The following is a 20,183-nucleotide window of genomic DNA, read 5'->3' as shown; positions in this document are numbered from 1 at the left end:
GAGTCAGGTCCATAACCCCACATATGCGAGTTCCAGTTTTTCATTCATCATCTCATTTTGTGCTTAATAGTTTCATATTGTTGTGTTTCAGTTTTCCCTTTTGTGTTTCGCTTTTCCACGCATTCTGCCATTTCACCCTATGACTACCAGCCTCATTTGTCATGGTGACTTACATTCTAACATGATATGCAGAAGTAACAGCCTTTTAGACTTCTCCATCAACCTCCCCCCTAGTTGCATATGTTTAATATCTATAATAAACCCCTTATTTCTGTATAACTGGCTCATCAACTTTAATCAATCTGCCAATATAGAGTATATACATTATACACATACACATTATTTTAATGTATACATGTGTTTATGTTTATATACTTTCCTTACAGATTAAATCTCTGTCAAGCTGATACCAGGAGACAGAGGCCTTATCAATTTATGAGAAGCCCATATCTGGAACAGCAGTTGCAGTTGGAGCCACTGTCTTACTTAATTTTGAAATTGAATGTTTCAAGCAGTTATTCAGCAATGTGCATCACAGATAGAGATTCAAAATGTTCTGTTAAGCTCTCAAAATCAAAATTACTATAATTTAATGCTGGAATTTTTCTAGAAGCTGAGTATGTTTTCTATTGTGTACTCATGAATGGAGGAAATGACAATGTTTTGATAAAGGATATCACTACAAAATCTAACTATATTTGTCATCTGATTCTTGTAATACATCAGTATTCTTCAAGGATAACAGTGGTATCCAGATTTATGAAATATTCAAGTAAGCTCAGAACTGATATTTAGTGGAATCTCACTGTCTTTTATTCTCCCATCACATTATGGATTTGTCTACATTTCCCTGATCATCTATGCTGAGTTATCCATTCTCTGGTAACAATTTCTGTATGATTAGGATTGATTGGAAATAGCAATAATTATACTGCCTACTGTATATACAAAGGAATGTTTTGGAATTTTGTGAATTATATGACAGAATTTAAGGAAAAAACATCTATTCTTAAATAGGAAATGAGTTATCTATGAGAATTTAACATGGTTTCTTTATAAACTGTAGAAATGGACTGCTTTCTCATTTCACTCCTATGTATTACTTTAGTACCGATTAAATTTAAAGGATAGAACATCTATTTAGCTTGGGCTTGTCCAGTGTGTGTAATTTTGTGGAAAGAAAGTTTATTTGGCCATTTGTTTAATAAATCAACAGTGCTCAACAATGGTATAATTTTTCCCAAACCAAGATAGAAATAATACATGAGGCAGAAAAATGGAGGGATCTTAAATATTCCCTCAATAATTTCAGCATTGAATTTACTGAATAAATACTGGATTTACTGAATAAATATTATTCAGTATTAAATAATACTGAACTAATTTAATATTTTAAATCTACTTTTTTTCTTGATGTTCATCTTTCCCTTCTCTTCCTCTCCAGATTTTAGCCAATATGTACTGCTAGACTTAAAAAAAAAAAAAAAAAAAAAGTTATAGGTCTTTCTCTGCTCCTTACATCCAGCAGCTAAATTTTGTTACTATTTTTTGACTATATTGTTTTGATTGTTAACTAGCAACTACATATTTCTAATTACTGTATTTTGATATAATTATCACCTATGTCCTCTTGAATTATTTTTTTTCTATTATAAACCATACTGGCAAAGAGGAATCATGTTTCCAGACAATGTTGTCAGCAAAATTCTGGCAACATGTGAAAGGTGTGTGTGAGTGTGTTCAGTCGTGTCTGACTCTTTGTGACCCCATGGACTCCTCTGTCCATAGTATTTTTCAGGCAAGAATACTAGAGCAGATTGCCATCTCCTATTCCAAGTGATTTTCCCAACCCAGGGATCGAACTTGCATCTCTTGTGTCTCCTGCACTGTGCACTGTCTGGCATATTCTTAACACTAACACCACCTGAGAAGCCCTATTTGAAAGGCAGAAAAAAAAAAAAAAAAATATATATATATATATATATATCCTCCTGGCTTGAAGGGTAGAAATGTAATTTAATGACAGACCTGAGGTTTATAGTTCTCAACAGAACACCTACCAATTGACAGTTACCCTGTTTAGGTGTTGAAGGAAGATAGATCATTGATGATAATCTATTGTGCTTCTGTTACTTTTTGATTTTTCAAAAGCAAGACTCCCCAAACTAGAAGGTTTTACCTTTTAAAGTGATTTTCTGATGATAAATCTGAAGGTCTTTATTTAGGTTCAAAAATCAATGATAAAAGATAAGATGAGAGGACCCTGGTTTGTCTATATCAGAGACTGTCCTGAGAGTCAGGGAATCTTGACTCCTTTGATAATATGAATAAATAAGAGAAGATCTCTCTCCTTTGCCAACACCAAATATTTCCTGGTAGCTTTTTTGGTTGTTTCTTGACAGTCTTCTGATCTTGCTTTCAAAATATAATCCACCTGCATCCCTTAGGCTTTGAGGTGAAGTATAGATCAAAGACCCGCTTTTCCCTCCAGAAATAGTTTACTTTCATGACTTCATTACAACAGTCCAGGGGGAACACTTTAACCACTTTACTCAGTAAACTTCGATTCTTCCTAAGCTTATGTGCTTGAACTCAGCTTACTGTGTGTGTGTGTGTGTGTGTGTGTTTTTCCCCCTCCTCTTCTGTTTCTCTATCTTCTTTAGAAAGAGCTGTTTTTATACTCTTTTTTCTTTGTATTTGAGTGCTAACCTCAGTATGACTTTAATAATATTCCATATATTGATCTTCAAGCTCTCTTCCATAAAATTCACAAAAGTAAATGTAGAACTGTTCCTTTGTAAATTTTCAAAATGACTGAAATTTTCACTGAATAGAAGCTTCAAGCATCTATTAAGATTTTGATCTGTTTTTATAGTCTCATAATCCTTGTTTCCAAATTGATTGTTTAGTGAATATAAATTGTTAGGTAAGATTGAATACAATAGACTCTATTTCTTCTTTTTTAAGAAGGAATAGATGAACAGATGTGTTTTCAAATTTAATTGTTTAAACATTTGGATATTTCATACCATCATTTGGCAAATTTTGGCTTGTCTGTTGGCTCAGATGGCAAAGAATCTGCCTGCAATGCCAGAGACCAGCCTGTGTTTGATCTCTGGGTCAGGAAGATACCCTGGAAAAGGAAATGGCTATCCACTCCAGTATTCTTGTCTGGAAAATCCCATGGACAGAGGACTATGGCAGGCTACAGTCCATGGGGTCACAAAGAATCAGACACGACGGAGCACGTGCACATTTACTCACAGTGAATATAACATATACAACTGTTTCAATCAGAGCAGTTTATGATCACACATTGTAGCATTAAATTACTATTTTTATTGACAAAAGAGATCTTTTATTTTCTTCTTTATTTAATCTGTGTTATACAACTGGCTTTTTAAAATATGCTTTTTCATTTTATTACAAATATTTTGTTTTTGGCTGTTAATCCATCATTGTAATGTCTTGCTTTTTATGTTTGACCATTTTAAAGTATTTCTAGTGGGATTAAATTCCAATCAATAGCAAAACAGCTAGTCAGTAGCAGTATATATTTGCCTGGTTCCTATACTTAGTCAGCCAGATTATGTACAGTATAACTGTATGACATATATTAACTATGAACAGGGGAAGAATACTTACAGAAATAAAGCTGCAATATGCCCCATTTTTGTCTTAATTATCTTTCATATTGTAGTTTATTTTGAGCTTTTCCTCTTCTATTGAGCTAAATGTTTTAATTGCTGGTAGAAATGAATAATCATAAAATATTATAGCTTTCTATATTTCCTGGATTTATTTTGTTTTAAAATATTTAATTTCCTAGGGAAGGTATTCTATCATCCTTTCTCCTGAAGAAACCCCTATTAGGTTGTAATCATGTCTATTTGAATTAGACCTTGAAGTGGTCTTTCACGCTTTTGTTATTTCAGGATTAGATTATTGCAATCCTCTCCTGGCTTCTGGCCCAGGAGGAACCTGCATAAACGCCAGCTGGTACCGGATGCCACTGCCAGATTCTTCCTGCAAAAGATGTCAGTCTGAGGATATTTTCATGCTCCTTTCTCATTTTTACCCAATTATAGGTTAAACAATATATTGATTATAAAATGACCCCTTTTCCTTGAAATTTCTTAGTGACATTAGGCCACTGAGTATTGCCAAGATTTTTTTTTCCCAAGTACTCTTAAGTAAACTATCCATTAATCTCAAGTTCAGCTTATAATAATTTGAAAATAAATCCTTGTAAAGTTTTTTGCCCCTTCAGCTGTAGAACACTTTCGATAAATGTGTGTTTTGGTATTCCAGATTATATATGTTTCTCAAAACGTTACATCTTAACCTTTTGTAAATATGAAAAATTAATTTAAAAATTCTGCTTCAAGGTTATCACATTTACATTCACATTGCTTTCTGAAGTCTCAGAATCCATTCACATAAAACTGAGAATACAACACAGTGCAGTGTATACTCCACATTTAAAGTGTTAAGTTTAGGAGAAAAACAGGTCAAATTCTCTGATTTTCATTTGGGAACTGATCCATATCTGTGAGCAGACATCTTGCAGGTAAACTTAATGCACATTATTACTCTTCAAGAAAAAAAAAACAAACATTACTGATAAAATATACTTGAGGTTATGGTTATAAGGGTATATAAGACAGTAGTGGGGATTTCAAATATTTTATAATTTATAAAATGAAAAGAAAAGTTTATATAATTGAAACATAAAATAATTCATTATGTATGTTCTATAGATAATATCCACAAAACAACAAAACAGGGAGGGAAAGATGAGTGTTAGTAAAAATTATATACATTAATTTTCTGATTCTTAAAAAAAAATAAAAGAGAGAAATTTCTATAGACCAGACCAGCAGTGAAGGAAAGTTAATCAAAAATTAGAAAACAATGACCTGGGTAAGGGCATAGAGGAAGAGTTATCTAAGAAATATGAAGTAATAAAGTTTCATAGGAATCTATATTTTGGGATGGGAAACAGGGGAAAGGAAAAAAAAATTAAGGATTAGAGTCAAGTACTTAAACACTTGATCAAAGAAATTGAAAGAAAGCTTGCAAATAGGGTGGTGATACAATAAATAAGAAGCTCTAAAAGATTACATTAATAAGTAACTATGGTGTCTTTATGAACAGCAATGATGAGACATGTGTTAGGGCAAGAATAAAAGTAAAACAGCAATCACCAATATATTTACAGATGCATATGATTTGAGGAAACTTAATTTATATGTAAAGTACATCATGTGAAATACTGGACTGGATGAAGCACAATCTGAAATCAAGATTGCCAAGAGAAATATCAATAACCTCAGATATGTACATGACACCACCTTAAGGCAGAAAGCTAAGAAGAACTAAAGAGCCTCTTGATGAAAGTGAAAGAGGAAAGTAAAAAAGCTGGCTTAAAACTCAACATTCAGAAAACTAAGATCATGGCATCTGCTCCCATTACTTCATGGCTAATAGATGGGGAAACAGTGGAAACAGTGATAGACTTTATTTTGGGAGGACTCCAAAATTACTGCAGATGGTGACTGCAGCTACGAAATTAAAAGAGGCTTGCTCTTTGGAAGAAAAGCTATGACCAACCTAGACAGAATATTAAAAAGCAGTGACATTACTTTACCAACAAAGATCCGTCTAGTCAAGGCTATGGTTTTTCCAGTGGTCATGAACGCAGAAGAACTGATGCTTTTGAACTGTGGTGTTGGAGAAGACTCTTGAGAGTCCCTTGGACTGCAAGGAGATCCAACTAGTCCATCCTAAAGGAAATCAGTCCTGAATATTCATTGGAAGGACTGATGTTGAAGCTGAAACTCCAATACTTTGGCCACCTGATGCGAAGAACTGACTCATTTGAAAAGACCCTGATGCTGGGAAAGATTGAAGAGGAGAGGAGAAGGGGATGACAGAGAATGAGATGGTTGGAGGGCATCACCGGTGCAATGGACATGAATTTGAGTAGGCTCCAGGAGTTGGTGATGGACAGGGAAGCCTGGAGTACTGCAGTCCATGGGGTCGCAAAGAGTCGGACATGACTGAGCGACTGAACTGAACTGAACCGGATGCATATATGTTAAGGGTTTTACACAACTTTTTTGCTCATAATTATTATCAGAAATGGTCATCCCCATTTTACTAGATGAGCAAAATTTAAGTCATGTGCCCATCTTCACTTCCCTTAACAACATCAACTGTCAAATTCAGGTCTCGCTAAATTTTTTTTCCAAATGATGTTTATGAATTTTTTGTTTACTTGAATTGCTTAAGATTCATAAATCCCCAAACTTACTCTAATAAACTATCATTGTACTTCTTTAAAATACTTTTGCTGCTTTAATAGAATGAGTTTTATGCTGTTTTTCTTTTTTTAAGATCCCTGGGGGAAAAATAAATTCAGAGTACAGAAGAACACAGAAACACTTAAGGCCTTGGTATTATACAAGGTACTGAAAAATAATTACTACTTCTTTATTTTGTAAAATAAGTGCTAATCTCATATAATTATCTGTCCTTTAGTTTATTATTCATTTTAAAGACAAAAACATATTATATATCCACAATTGTAAAATATAATTTTATAAAAATCCCGTTTAGCCATCTAAATACTTTTTTAAAGTGTATATGCTAAAATGTGCTTTTTTAGAACCCATACTTCTACTTAGATTCAGTTTATGAAAGGATTTTTTTGCTACCTTTGAATAGCAGATTCAAATATGTCCCCAAGTTGGGGGTAAAAGTTCTACATAATTTATAGACTGAAGCTTGAGCATGTGCTGCAGTGTAAATCTTTTTCAGTGAACTAATGAGATATTGACCGCTTCCTCCTTGCTACACAGTGCCTTTATTTTGTACCCTACACTGGTGATAATGCATAACAATTGGGTATTTTTTATCCTTGACAATGTGGGAATAATCAAATCCTCAGATAAAGAAAACTCTGCTTAGTGGATGCATCAACTGATATTTACATAACAAAGAACAACATTGCTGTATATAATTTGAGAAAACATTGTATTTAAATAAGCACAATTGTTTCTAATAAATTGTTAATGAATTCAGTTACTTTGACATGTCAACTAAAATTTAAAAATTGCTAAAATGTAGAAAATTATTCTTGGGAATATAATAATTTGCTAGATAATGTTAATCAATTTTACAGTTCATTTTCTGGCAAAGAGTAAATTCCATTTCATGGGGAAAATTCCAATATATTTAAATTATAGTGTAATTAACAATATTTTTTAAACAAGGAGTTTTTTAATGTCAGAATATTTTCTGTTTACATACTAATAACAACGTTTTAAAGTGACCAATTTACTTAATTCTGAAATGTTTCATTAAAATTATTATTTTTTTTTTTTTTATGTTCTGTTGAGGTAGGAGGTAGATGCCCTACCCCAACTCTTGAGGGTAAAGCAATTGGAGATTCTTCCCCTATGGACTGAAACTTCAATATGAGAATACCAGGACAATTAAGGGAGTCGTCTGGGCCCTGCCCAGACCACATATTTCTCATTCCTGAAGTCAGGACAACTCCCACACAGAAAGGCTCCTTGTAGATCAAAGGTAGAGTAATTTTTATGGGATACTCTACCCATAGGCCTCTTTGATAGCATCCATCTTGGCTAAAAGAAGCATGTGCACACATGGGAGAATCCTGAGATATACCAATTATGGACTGTGAATCAGGCAAATTAAAATGATTGGCCAAAGGAAAACCAAAAGATATACCCAATAAAAGAATTCAAACTGCCATGAGGATGTGACTCAGTAACTCAAGGGCTCTCCCTCTGAGTTTGTCCCTATTTCTATCCACACATACTGCATCTTTTTTCCTCTTAATAAATACTTTATTTGCTTCACTACTTTCTGTCTTCGTGGAAATGCTTTTCTGCAAAGCCCAATGGCTAGGGCCCTTGTCATTGACTTCTGGTCTACTGATTAGGATCTGGTGCTTCCATCACCATGACCCAATTTCAGTCTCTGGGAACCCAAACCCCCCTCCAATCGGTTGCAGGCCCAGGCCACCTGAGATTCTTACTATAACATTTTCAGTACCTTTAGAGCAATTAAGGACTTATCGGTTGCTGTTCATACTGCCTATTTTCACCATAATGAAGACTGCTTAAATTGAAAAATGCTTATTAAAATACAAATATGTATATTTGCTTTAATGAATAATATATGACTATAAGAGGCAGATATGCATTTTTTTCCTAAAATTATTACTAACCAAATTGAGCAATAGTTCTAAACTCCTGTCATGTAAACTTAGTTTGTGCAGTTAACTCCTTGTGAAATGTTTCCATTTTTATTTAAGTTATTTATAAATCATTCAGTTTTATAAACCCAGCTAGGATGGAAGCCCATTTTTTAAAAATTCACTTCACTGTGTGTGTTTATGAGGAAGATAGAATAATAGTGACATATACTGAATTGGACCCCTGTAACTAGAGTTTACTCTCTTCCTTTTTACTTTTGTATAAAAAGAAGCAGATTTACTAATAAGGAAATAACATTGCATGGGAAATGTTTAACATACCTGAGAGAATATTCAAGTATTTTGTTCTCATTAATGTGCAAATAAAGTGCTAATGATATTTATCTATTCGGTAAAGAAGGACCTAGAAGACTTCCACTTGCAGCACTTCGTTAACATTGTTTGAAAAGGATGAGTACAATTGCAATGGAACTTTATTATCTTAAAAAATCTACAATTCATTTGAAATTTTAAATTCAGACAGGCTAACCTATGTTTTTATTTGGAGTTCTTAGACTACTATTAGGATGGAATTGAAAAGAATTTCAGTTACAAATATAGTTGTCACTCATTGGAAATGTATAAAAGTAATAAGAATGTATGGCAGTGTAGAGTTCCATTCTAATATTTTTATACAAATAATTGTACTGAATTCAAGTTAAGGAGACTGTAGATTAAATGGTAATTAAACAATGATAGTGGTTAAAGAAATAGCAGTTTGCTTTGTGTCAGACAACACAGAGAATGAAACACATGTGAGAACATTTCTTTGCTATAAGAAATGTGTGTGGTCCTTCAGGCTGAGAAATGGAATATTTCCTCCATATCAGTAAACAAAGAATGTTACATCATCAGCAATTGCAGCCACCATTTTGGTAAGCTGGTGAGCCCTGAGGGAATTTAGGAAGGAAAGAGTACCTGACATTTAGCAGCTATCAGATTGCAGCCACTCCCCACGGTGAAACTTGAGGAAAGTGATGATGTGAAAACACAGGATCCTGGCCCCAGATAGCTGAGATGCATATCAAAAGAATGATTTCAGTGAGTCCAGACTCTTGCTTTTTCCCAGATAGGAAAGCGCTAAATTCCTTAACGTGAGATAAGCAGTTTTCTTTCATTTACAGTAATCTTTTGATGTTCAGACTACCTGCCATTTGTTGCAAAACTTTTATATAATCTGGTTTCCCCAGAGAAGTTCTCTCAGGGTTACTGGAGATGCTGCCTCCCAGGCTTGAAGTCCTAAAAACCCCAACTGACTGAATACAACTTAACTTTCAACTTTTAGGTCGTGAATTATTTTTTAAGTCCGCAGACCTTTCCTCTCCAGTAGACTCATGTTTTGATACATTTTATCATGAAAACACCTTATATCAGGTAAAGAGCTGGGGACCAGAAGACAAGAACTTCTGATCAAGGCAATCCTTTAGACCCAGAATATATTAAAAAACAAAAAACTAGAGAAACTATTTAAGTTTTCTTCTCTTTCAGGACAAGGTTGAGAACAGAAGTGGAAAGGGGAACATTAGGGAAAAAAGCATCTTTTCTTTTCTCTCTGCCTAGAAATTTTGGTTCAAAGGAATTCCCACCTCTTTGTCACCACTGATATATCACCTCCTCATTTCCTTAAAATGCTTTCTAAACCAGCTGTTTCCCATTATTCTCTCCTGCTTGCTTTCTCTTGACTAAGGTAGGCTTCACATTTCCATCAGCTTGACTAGGCTCTATGTGGGCCTCTTCCTCAGTGCAGGCCACTACCGTCTCTTCTCAGAGAGTTTTCTTCACAAAAATTTTAGAGTTGACCCATACACAACGTAGGGGTTAGGGGTACCAAAACTTGTCACAGTGGAGAATTCACATATAACTTAGAGTTGGCATCCATATTCTTGTTTCCTTCATAGCCATGATTCTACACCCTTAGACTCAGCAAACACAGATCATACAGTATTGTAGTACTCACTATGGAAACAAATCTGGGTTTAAGTGGACTCATGCAGTTCAACACGTGTTGTTCAATGATCAAGTGTAATTGTGAATTATTTCTTCTGCCCCTTTGAGATAAATATGTCTTTCTAGAAAGCCTCTTGCCAGTTTAAAACCCAGGAATGTTTTTTCTCACAGACTTGGAAGACATCCCTTTGAAATGTAATCATCTAGTAAGAAAATACCCCTATTTCTCAGCCTCTATGAGAAGAGTAGGAAAGTAACTTCCGTGGCAGCCACTTAGCAAGAACAGATGATCTAATCACAGAGAAAATTATCTGCAAATTCAAGAAATAATCCAATGTACTTTATGTATCTCTCTGGTCAGCCTCCTCTCAAAATATCCTCCAGTAGTTTTTCACTAGTTTATTCCAACCCTAAAAAATTATCCAGCTCTTTGTTTCAGTAGATCTGAGTTCTGATTAATTCTGGCCTCCCTTCTTTATTGTAATAATCTTGGGAAAAGTCTTCGTTGTCTATTTAACTTTGTCCATTGCAGTTTTTGCTTTGATACTGTTCATTGCACTAATCTTATAGTATTTATTTACTTGTTTGTTTTCTGAAGCCTCCACTTAAAAGTAAACATTGAAGATTAGCTGAAATTTTACCTCTAGCCCAACATAAGTTTTCAGTTGGGTCTCCTTAATAAAAAGACAGAGTAACAAGAGAAAGGTGAACAGCTTGTTAGCACATGCAGTGTACATCTCATGGGAGAAACCACAAAGAAAACTAACTCAAAGTGGTGGCTTGGAACTCTGGCTTTCTTTATCTTCAAGGAAGAAAAATACATTTGTAGAGAAATAGCAGGACAAAGAAAACCAGTTTTAGGTTTCCAAAGCAAATGGTGAGGAGGTAAACATATGGGAGAAAACTGAAGGAGTAAGTTGTGTTTACAGGCTTCTCTGGCACCATATCTGGGTTGATAAGAGTCTGTCTGCCATAAAGGGAAAATTTATTTCTGGCCTTTAGACAGTAAAGAAGAGGACAGAAAAAGTGCTCACAATATTTGCTACTTCTTAAATGCCTTCACTTTGAAATAATTTTATGTCAGAGAGAAGTATTTGGAGGTGACACATTCTGGTTTTCTTCAACACCGTGATGGTGATAATTTTGTTCAGCTCATCATTTTATCCTTATTTCCTAGAGAAATGCTTAGCACAAATTATATATTAAACATACTTGTTAAATTATTAAATATTGTGATAAATATTTTTAGTTTAACATTATCTACCTTATTTGTTAGCACATAATGTATTATAAATACCTTTTAAATATGCATTGTTAATAAATATTCATTAAGATGGTGATTTAATGCAAAGCAAACAGTGTGTATAGACATTTCGGTGTCAGCAGCATACTAAGTATAAGCTAATTGAAACCAATTACTGATAGTAAAACACAGAATAAAAACAGAAGTGTACAAAGTGTTAATGGTGAATAGACCAACAGTTACTGGACCATATAACAACTTGAAATATATACTTGTGTGTGTTTTTTTTTTAATCCTCTAAATTACAGTGGTAGTAGTAGAGTTAATCACTCAGTCATGTCCAACTCGCAACCCCATGGACTGAAGCCCTCCAGGCTCCTCTATCCATGGGATTCTCCAGGCAAGAACACTGGAGTGGATTGCCATTCCCTTCTCCAGAGGGTCTTCCCGACCCAGGGACTGAACCCAGATCTTCTGCATTGCAAGCAGATTCTTTACCATCTCAGTTACAGGGAAGATCCATATCTAAATTATAGGCAGGTGTTAAGTGAGGATAAGTAATGATAAAGGGAATCTCTATTCAGTCTTGCACATACATATATGGGTCTGATCCTTTCATGACCCTAAACTAAACCAAGTGTCAATATTCCATAACTTTTAAAGAAATGAGCCTAGTTTTACACCTGCTGCAATAATGTGATACTGCAGCAATAATGAGCGAGATGGATTTCCATTTCCTTTCTCTAAGAAGTCAGTAAATGCTTTTCAAATCTTATCCTAATTGGAAGATATTTTCACCTTTTTGTATATGACATTCCCATATATAGGGAGACTCTTCCTTTAGACACCTCCTTGTCTGGCATATTATTTAATTCAGTCCCCAAATAAATTGTTATTGGAAGTCTTTGTTTCTGCTTCCCAGTAAATTGTCTTATGGGATCAGTCCAACAAGCCTACTGACTACTAATAAAATCAAGGTTTTAGGATGGGTGTAAACCACTTTGAGGGAAATAAAAACACCAACATGATTTTTCTTATAAAAGTGTATCAATTATTTAAAAGTTCTTGGGCACAGCTATGTTATAACCAACTAGAATAAATATGAAATTTCTATTTATGTTTAAAATCTTGAGAAATTATTTTGTGTATATGTTAATATTTTCCATCATCACCATCCTAACACATAAATTCAGATGATGAAAATATATTTTTGTTGGATTGAGGGTGAGCTAGTATGTATTTTCTTGTGGAAAAAATGTCTTACCAGAAAATGAGAAGTGCAAAATCTTGGATTTAAGCTAATAAGTAAAATTTTAATATAACATTTATGCTATAATTGTTAAATTTGATAGAACATATTCAGAATTGAAAGTGATTCCATCTTTGTCATTTACAATAAGCTAAATTTATTTTAAAGGGAAAACTTCAAGTAGGCTAAAGGCATAGATTTTACCACTTGTTAAGAATAGTTTTGGTAATTAAAATGCAAAAATAAAACCTCCTGGACTAAGCTGTATTCAAGGAAAATATGTAAGTGAAAGGCTAAACTACAGAGAACAAGGTAAAATGTGATTTAGTGCTATATACCTGAACATCTACAGAACAACACCACCAATCTAAATTTAAATTTAGGCTGATCACAATATCACTCTGACTTATTTAAAATATTTTTGGCTACAGTCCATCGGATCTCAAAGAGTCAGACAGGATTAAGCTACTAACACTTTCTCTTTCCACTTTCAACCCTTAAATACACCAAGCATAGTCTTGTCTTTTCAGTTCCTTAGTCTCTGCCTTGAAAGCTCTTCTTTCCATTCATCCTTCACTTTACCATGTCTTTGCTCAAATCACCTCTTCAAAAAGGCCTTCAGTGATTTCTTTATCAAAAAGAGCACCCCTACCAATCTGAACTCACAAAGTTTGCTTTATTTATCTTCATAACTTTTATATCAGTAACCTCACTGCATATTTATTTTTAATTATTTACTTTCCCCCCAATTGGAATGAAACTATAGGAGAAATGGGCCCTTGTTTACTTTATTGTTCTATCTTTAGTACTTATAATAATACCCTCACAAAGTAGCAACTCAATACATATTTAAGAATTAATAACTGAATGTTTGAACAAATCATCAACACCTTTCAGTCACTGAGCTTTTATTGGTATGAATGCATAATGCTAATATTTCATATCATTTAAACTTCATAGAAATAATCTAGTGTAGATACTATTTCTATTTTATAGATAAAAAAATATATTTAGAGAACTGAAAGGATACTATATAGTAGCAAAGAAAATTTAGGATGGAAGGACTTTGAGTACAGATTAGGAGGTATCGAATGAACTCACCAGTGGAAAATATAGTTGGAGAGATTTAATAGGGAGTTGTATTTAAGAGTATGAAGTTTGCCACATGGCACCCACCTCTGTCTGTAGCCATACCACCCTGAATGTGTCCAACCTTATCAAGAGTATAAAATTTAGGAGGAAAAACCAAGATAAGTATATTACATATATTATATTATATTACATTATATTATATTATAATTATTCATTATGAGTATATAAGTTCTAGTTTAAACCACAAAAATCCATGGAATATCCTTGGAATCTGAGTGTGAGAGAGAAGACAGCAAAGAAATAACATTTTATGTGCGAATATGTATACATAGACTCAATTTTAAAGAATTGAGCAAGTCACATTAGTCTTGTCTCTTTAGATTTCTTTCCTACACTAAGAATAAAGATGTATTTGTACTAAATAAGGTTCAAACATTTTTCTAAATTATAGTACACTCCTGGTACATTTTGTTCTGCAGTCTTCTCTCCAGCAGCACAGTCAGGAGAAACTCAATGCCTACCACTAGCATATAAACCTTTTAGCTTTACAATCTAATTTCAAGTGCAGCATTCAATTTTTGCAAAGAAGATTCACTACAAGTAGAATGAATATGGTACAACCAGCATGTAAACCACAACTTCAAGAATAAAAGAGATTCAGGGAAAGAAAAAAAGAAAAAGGAAAAAAAACTATAGATATCTCCATCTGTGAATCCTGCAGCATTGTGCCCCTACTGGGACTTGGGTCTAAGATCTGGAGAGAAATCTGATGATAGCAAGAATACACTAGTGATCACAGGTGGTAACAATACTTCAAGTGGGCAAGCCCAAGGTGACAGAGAGCCTTCATCTACAAGAAAGAAAAGGCCTGGTATGGAAAGACTGAAGTGAAAGAAGACTGCTTTATTTATTGTTCTACTCCATATGTTTTATTTATTGTTCTACTCCATATGAAATGCAAAAATTGGAAGTCAAGAGATGCCTGGAGTAACAGGAAAGTTTACCATGGAATACAAAATGAAGCACAGCAAAGGCTAACAGAGTTTTGACAAGAGAATGTACTGGTCAGATCAAATATCCTCTTTCAACAACCCAAAAGATGACTCTACACATGGACGTCACAAGAGGTCAATACTGAAATCGGATTGATTTTATTCTTTGCAGTCAAAGATGGAGAAGTTCTATATTGTCAGCAAAAAAAAAAAAAAAAAAAACCTACAGCTGACTGTAACTCAGATCAACTACTTATTTCAAAATTCAGACTTAAATCAGAGGAAGTAGGGAAAATCACTAGGCCATTCAGGTATGACCTAAATCAAATCCCTTTTGATTATAGAGTGGAGGGGAACAATAGATTCAAGGGACTAGATCTGGTAGACAGAGTACCTGTAGAACAATGGATGGAGGTTCATAACCTTGTACAGGAGGTTATGACCAAATCCATCCCCAAGAAAAAGAAATGCAAGAAGATAAAGTGGTTGGCTGAGAAGGCTTTACAAATAGCTGAGAAAAGAAGAGAAGCAAAAGGTAAAGGATAAAGGGAAAGACATACCCAACAGAATGCAGAGTAACAGAGAATAGCAAGGAGAGATAAGAAGGCCTTAACCAAGGAACAATGCAAAGAAATAGAGGAAAACAATAGAATGGGAAAAACTACAGATCTCTTTAAGAAAATTGGAGATACAAAGGGAATATTTCATGCAAAGATAGGCACAGTAAAGGAGAAAAATAGCAACGACCTAACAGAAGCAAAAGATATTAAGAAGAGGTGGCAAAAATACACAGAAGAATGGTACAAAAAATCTGTTAATGACTCAGATAACCATAAATGTGTGGTCACTCACCTAAAGCCAGATATACTGGAGTGTGAAGTCAAGTGAGCCTTCAGAAGCATTACTACAAACAAAGCTAGTGGAGGTGATAGAATTCCAGCTGAGTTATTTCAAATCCTAAAAGATGATGCGGTTAATATGCTGCACTCAACATGCCAGCAAATTAGGAATACTCAACAGTGGCCATAGGACTGGTCAGTTTTCATTCCCATCCCAAAGAAAGGCAATGCCAAAAAATGTTCAAATTATAGTACAATTGCACTCATTTCACATTCTAGCAAGATAATGTTCAAAATCCTTCAAACTAGGGTTCAATAGTACATGAACCGATAACTTCCAGAAGTACAGCTGTATTTAGAGAAGGCAGAAGGGCCAGAGATCAGATGGACATCTGCTGGATAATAGAAAAAGCAAGGAAATTCCAGAAGAAATCTACTTCTTCTGCATTGGCTACACTAAAGCCTTTGACTGTATGGATCACAACAAACTGTGGAATATTCTTAAGGAGATGGGAATATCAGACCACTTTACCTGCCTGCTGAGAAGCCTGTATGCAAGTCAAGAAGCAATAGTTATAACTAGACATGGAACAATGGACAGATTCAAAATTGGAAAAGGAGTATGTTAAGGCTGTATACTGTCACCCTGCTTGTTTAACTGATATGCAGAGCACATTATGCATAGTGTTGGACTGGATGACTCATAAGCTGGAATCAACATCTTCATACATGCAGATGATGCAACTTTAATTGCAGAAAGTGAAGAGAAACAAACGATCATCTTGATAGAAGTGAAAGATGAGAGTGAAAATTCTGGCTTAGAACTGAACATTCAAAAAATTGAGATCATGGCATCCTGTCCCATCACTTCATGGCAAATAGGTGGGGAAAAAGTGTCAGATTTCATTTTCTTGGGCTCCAAAATTACTGTGGACGGTGACTGCAGCCACATAATTAAAGAAAAACAAACAAACAAACAAACAAACACTTGCTCCTTGGAAGAAAAGCTATGACAAACCTAAACAACATATTAAAAGGCAGAGAGATCACTTTGCTGACAAAGGTCCTTACAGTCAAACCTACAGTTTTTCTAGTAGCCATGTATGAATGTGAGAGTTGAACCATAAAAAAAGCTGAATACCAAAGAATTGATGCTTTCGAGCTGTGGTGCTGGAGAAGACTCTTGAGAGTCCCATGGACACCAAAGAGATCAAACCAGTCAATCATAAAGGAAATCAGTCCTGAATATTCATTGGCAGGGCTGATGCTGAAGCTGAAGCTCAAACTTCAATTCTTTGGCCACCTGATGGGAAGAGTCAACTCAATGGAAAAAGACCCTGATGCTAGGAAAGATTGAGGGGAAGAGGAGAAGGAGGTGACAGAGAATGAGATGACTGGATAGCATCACCAACTCAATGGACATAGTTTGAGCAAATTCAGGGAGATAATGAACGACAGGGAAGCCTGGCATGCTGCAGTTCATGGGGTCACAAAAAAAGAGTCAGACACAACTTGGCAACTGAACAACAACAACATCACCAACAACTCCATATGTCCAGCACAGTACCTGATACTCAATAGTTGCTTAACAAATGTCTCATTGAGAGGAATCTGCTTGAATCTCCAGCTCTTCCTCAGTGCAAGTAACCTGAAGCCTCTGAACTTTCCTTGCTTTCTCTAAAAGTGAGCATGCTCTGGGATCTCACATGTGCACCTGCCAGGCAAATTCTAAGGCAAATCACAAATGAGAAGAATGAATGATAAGGCTGCTTCTGTTGTTGTTTGTTCTAAAGTATTTCTAGGTATTAATATTAGCTTTCATTATTAAAGAACAGTGCCAATTTCTCAGTAACATTCTTCTATTCAATAAAATAGATCATCTAAGTTATAAAAATATATATTATTCATGGGCTTCAACAAAGCCCTCTTAATTTGCAGAAGAAAAATGCCAACCATGAACATTTTATTTTTCCTATTATTCTCTCTACATAAAGCCTTCTTGTTATCGATTATATGTCATATTCTAAGTCTTTGGCTTTGCAGGCAAAGCATTTCATGTTCTGACCATTGCCTCTTTTTTCATCTCTATCTCCCTTCTATATTACACATTAGATCAGCAGACATGGTAACCTCCATCTGTGCTGAGTCATCCATACTCCCCTGAAATTTCAATGTTCTTTCTCACCTGTGAGAGCACTTTGAATCTGTAATATCTGTAATCCCTTTTCTGCTCTCCTGTGACTCATATCACTGTAATATTAATATTTCAGGCATAGAAAGATTGTACTGTGATCATAATATGTTGCTTTCCATGAGCTGTATGTACTGTAAAATACTTGTGGGTAAGATACAAATATGGGAGTAGCTATTGTGAATATACAAAATAATTTAACATGGAAACCTGACATCATTTTATACTTAATGTTAATTAACTCTATAGGTTTTTTAAAAATCTTAATACATCTTACCATGCCTTCATTCCTTAGAAAAATATGTTGGCTTAAATATAATCAAAGAGAAGTCAATGTCCTTTTCTAGATCAGTATTGTTACAGTGTTTCATAGAAAGTTATACAAATTCCATTGAAACAATTTCATGGTCATACTAAGTTAGGAAAGCTCTATCAAACATGAATATATTTTGTAAACTCTGGATAATTCAATGTACTGAAGTACACTGAAGATACTACAAGAGAGATACTAACTATCAGGCAGTGTTTCCCATACATTTTTATTACATATATGTAGAAATAATATCTTACAGAAAGACTGATGTAAATCTATCAATTAATCTCTATAGGAAAAAACAAACAGAATAATTCTGCCTTGAAAAATATATCCCCAAATAATCTTATCTATTCTAATGCTTAAAGTTCTAATTAAAGTGTCTTTGGATTAAGACTTCGGTTTCTATTAAAATACCATTATCTGAGAGAGTGACTCTAGTTTATTCCTTACTAGTTATATATAGTCTGCTTTAAAACAGTCTCTGAAAGTTAATGCAGAAAATAATTTAGATGGATTATGCAAACCTTAGACATTTGGGAAGATAGTGGTACTCTAACAACAACAGCAGAAATCCAGCAGTAAGAAAAGGGTCAAACAGTAATACCTCAACATTTTTCTAAAGGTCAAAATGTTACAACAGTGGAAAATTACAAGGCAACTAGCTAGTCTCTCCATCAAACCTTTCTTAAAAATTGCTATATGTAATCTGCCTCAAGAATGAAGTCATTTGGTGTTAACCATCATCTAAAATCTATTTACAAGTTAAGAGCTCTCTTAGCCTCCAGCTATGGAGTCATGACATTATAATAGATGGCATGTATTGCCTTTGGAAAAATGAAGGTTACTTACCTATAAGCCTGTTTTTCTGACTGTGTATCATTAGAAAGTCACTCACTGCCCCAGAGCAGTTAACTTGCTGATTGGTTTCTGATTATTATATTTCCTTGGGCAACTGATTGATTCTCATCATTTTTTTTTCCTTCTATTGTTGACTGAAAAAAGATTTATATACTAGGGATCATTTTCTCAGTACTTTCTGCTAGCAGGGGGAGTTTTGTAGTTTTCATTCAAACATTGACACTATTGCAAATTCTTTGCCAGGAGACATAAACTGTGTTTCAGTGTTAATGGTGATGATGGTTCCTGTGCACTAAGAAGGAATTTCTGGGTACAGTTCTAAAAGGCCTTACATATAAAGGACATCTTTACATCATAACAGCAGTGTTTTTTCATAAGCTTGGCACTATCATTGCAGTATTGGTGATAACTGTAACATGACTTAGAATAGTCATTTTAAACACAACCATCATTATTTTTATTCCTAAAATGATGGCAGAAGATGACTTTTTTAAAAAAGTCTACATATTTGTTCAAAAGGATTAATAAGTGCAACTACTGACTGGTGTTTTTACAATAAATCAAAAGATGTATAAAAATAGTATAGACAACAAGAACACAGAATTCTGTTCTGCCTAGTATGCCTTAAATCCACTTACAAAATGCTCCTATATTTGTCTGATCATTGCTACAGTAATTTGAGTTAAGCTATTGACATCTCTACACACTCACTGTTAAAATAAGATACAAAAGCAAAAGCTAATAAAACACATTATCAGCTGTCTATGACTTAGTTTATTAGACTGCTATGTTTCATGACAATAGCTGAGAAAATAAACTAGAATATGGAGCACTGAATGTGGAACTTGGAATAATTACTTTGGATCATAGGTCAGGGGAGATAACAATTCTGTGGGTTGCTGAAACAAGGGGCAATATACCATGAAAAAGAATCACGAATGACAAGGACACTCATGGAGGTCACATGAGAGGAAGTGCTAAGAAAGAGAAATTTGAATGAGAAGCTAAGAGGGAAAAGAAGCTGCAGTGCCCATCTCACAGCTGCGCATAGAAACAGTGAAATTCTCACACTCATGGATATTCAACAATTATCATTCACTGACAGGACACCTTTGTCATCAGTTTCCTAAATATTACCAATAAAATATCTGTCATGTTTTTGTGCCCTA

This window comes from Giraffa tippelskirchi, chromosome 12 (genome assembly GCF_054371585.1).
Source record: "Giraffa tippelskirchi isolate mGirTip1 chromosome 12, T2T-mGirTip1v1.2.pri, whole genome shotgun sequence".
Lineage (NCBI taxonomy): Eukaryota > Metazoa > Chordata > Mammalia > Artiodactyla > Giraffidae > Giraffa > Giraffa tippelskirchi.
Note: the sequence above shows the minus strand (reverse complement) of the source record.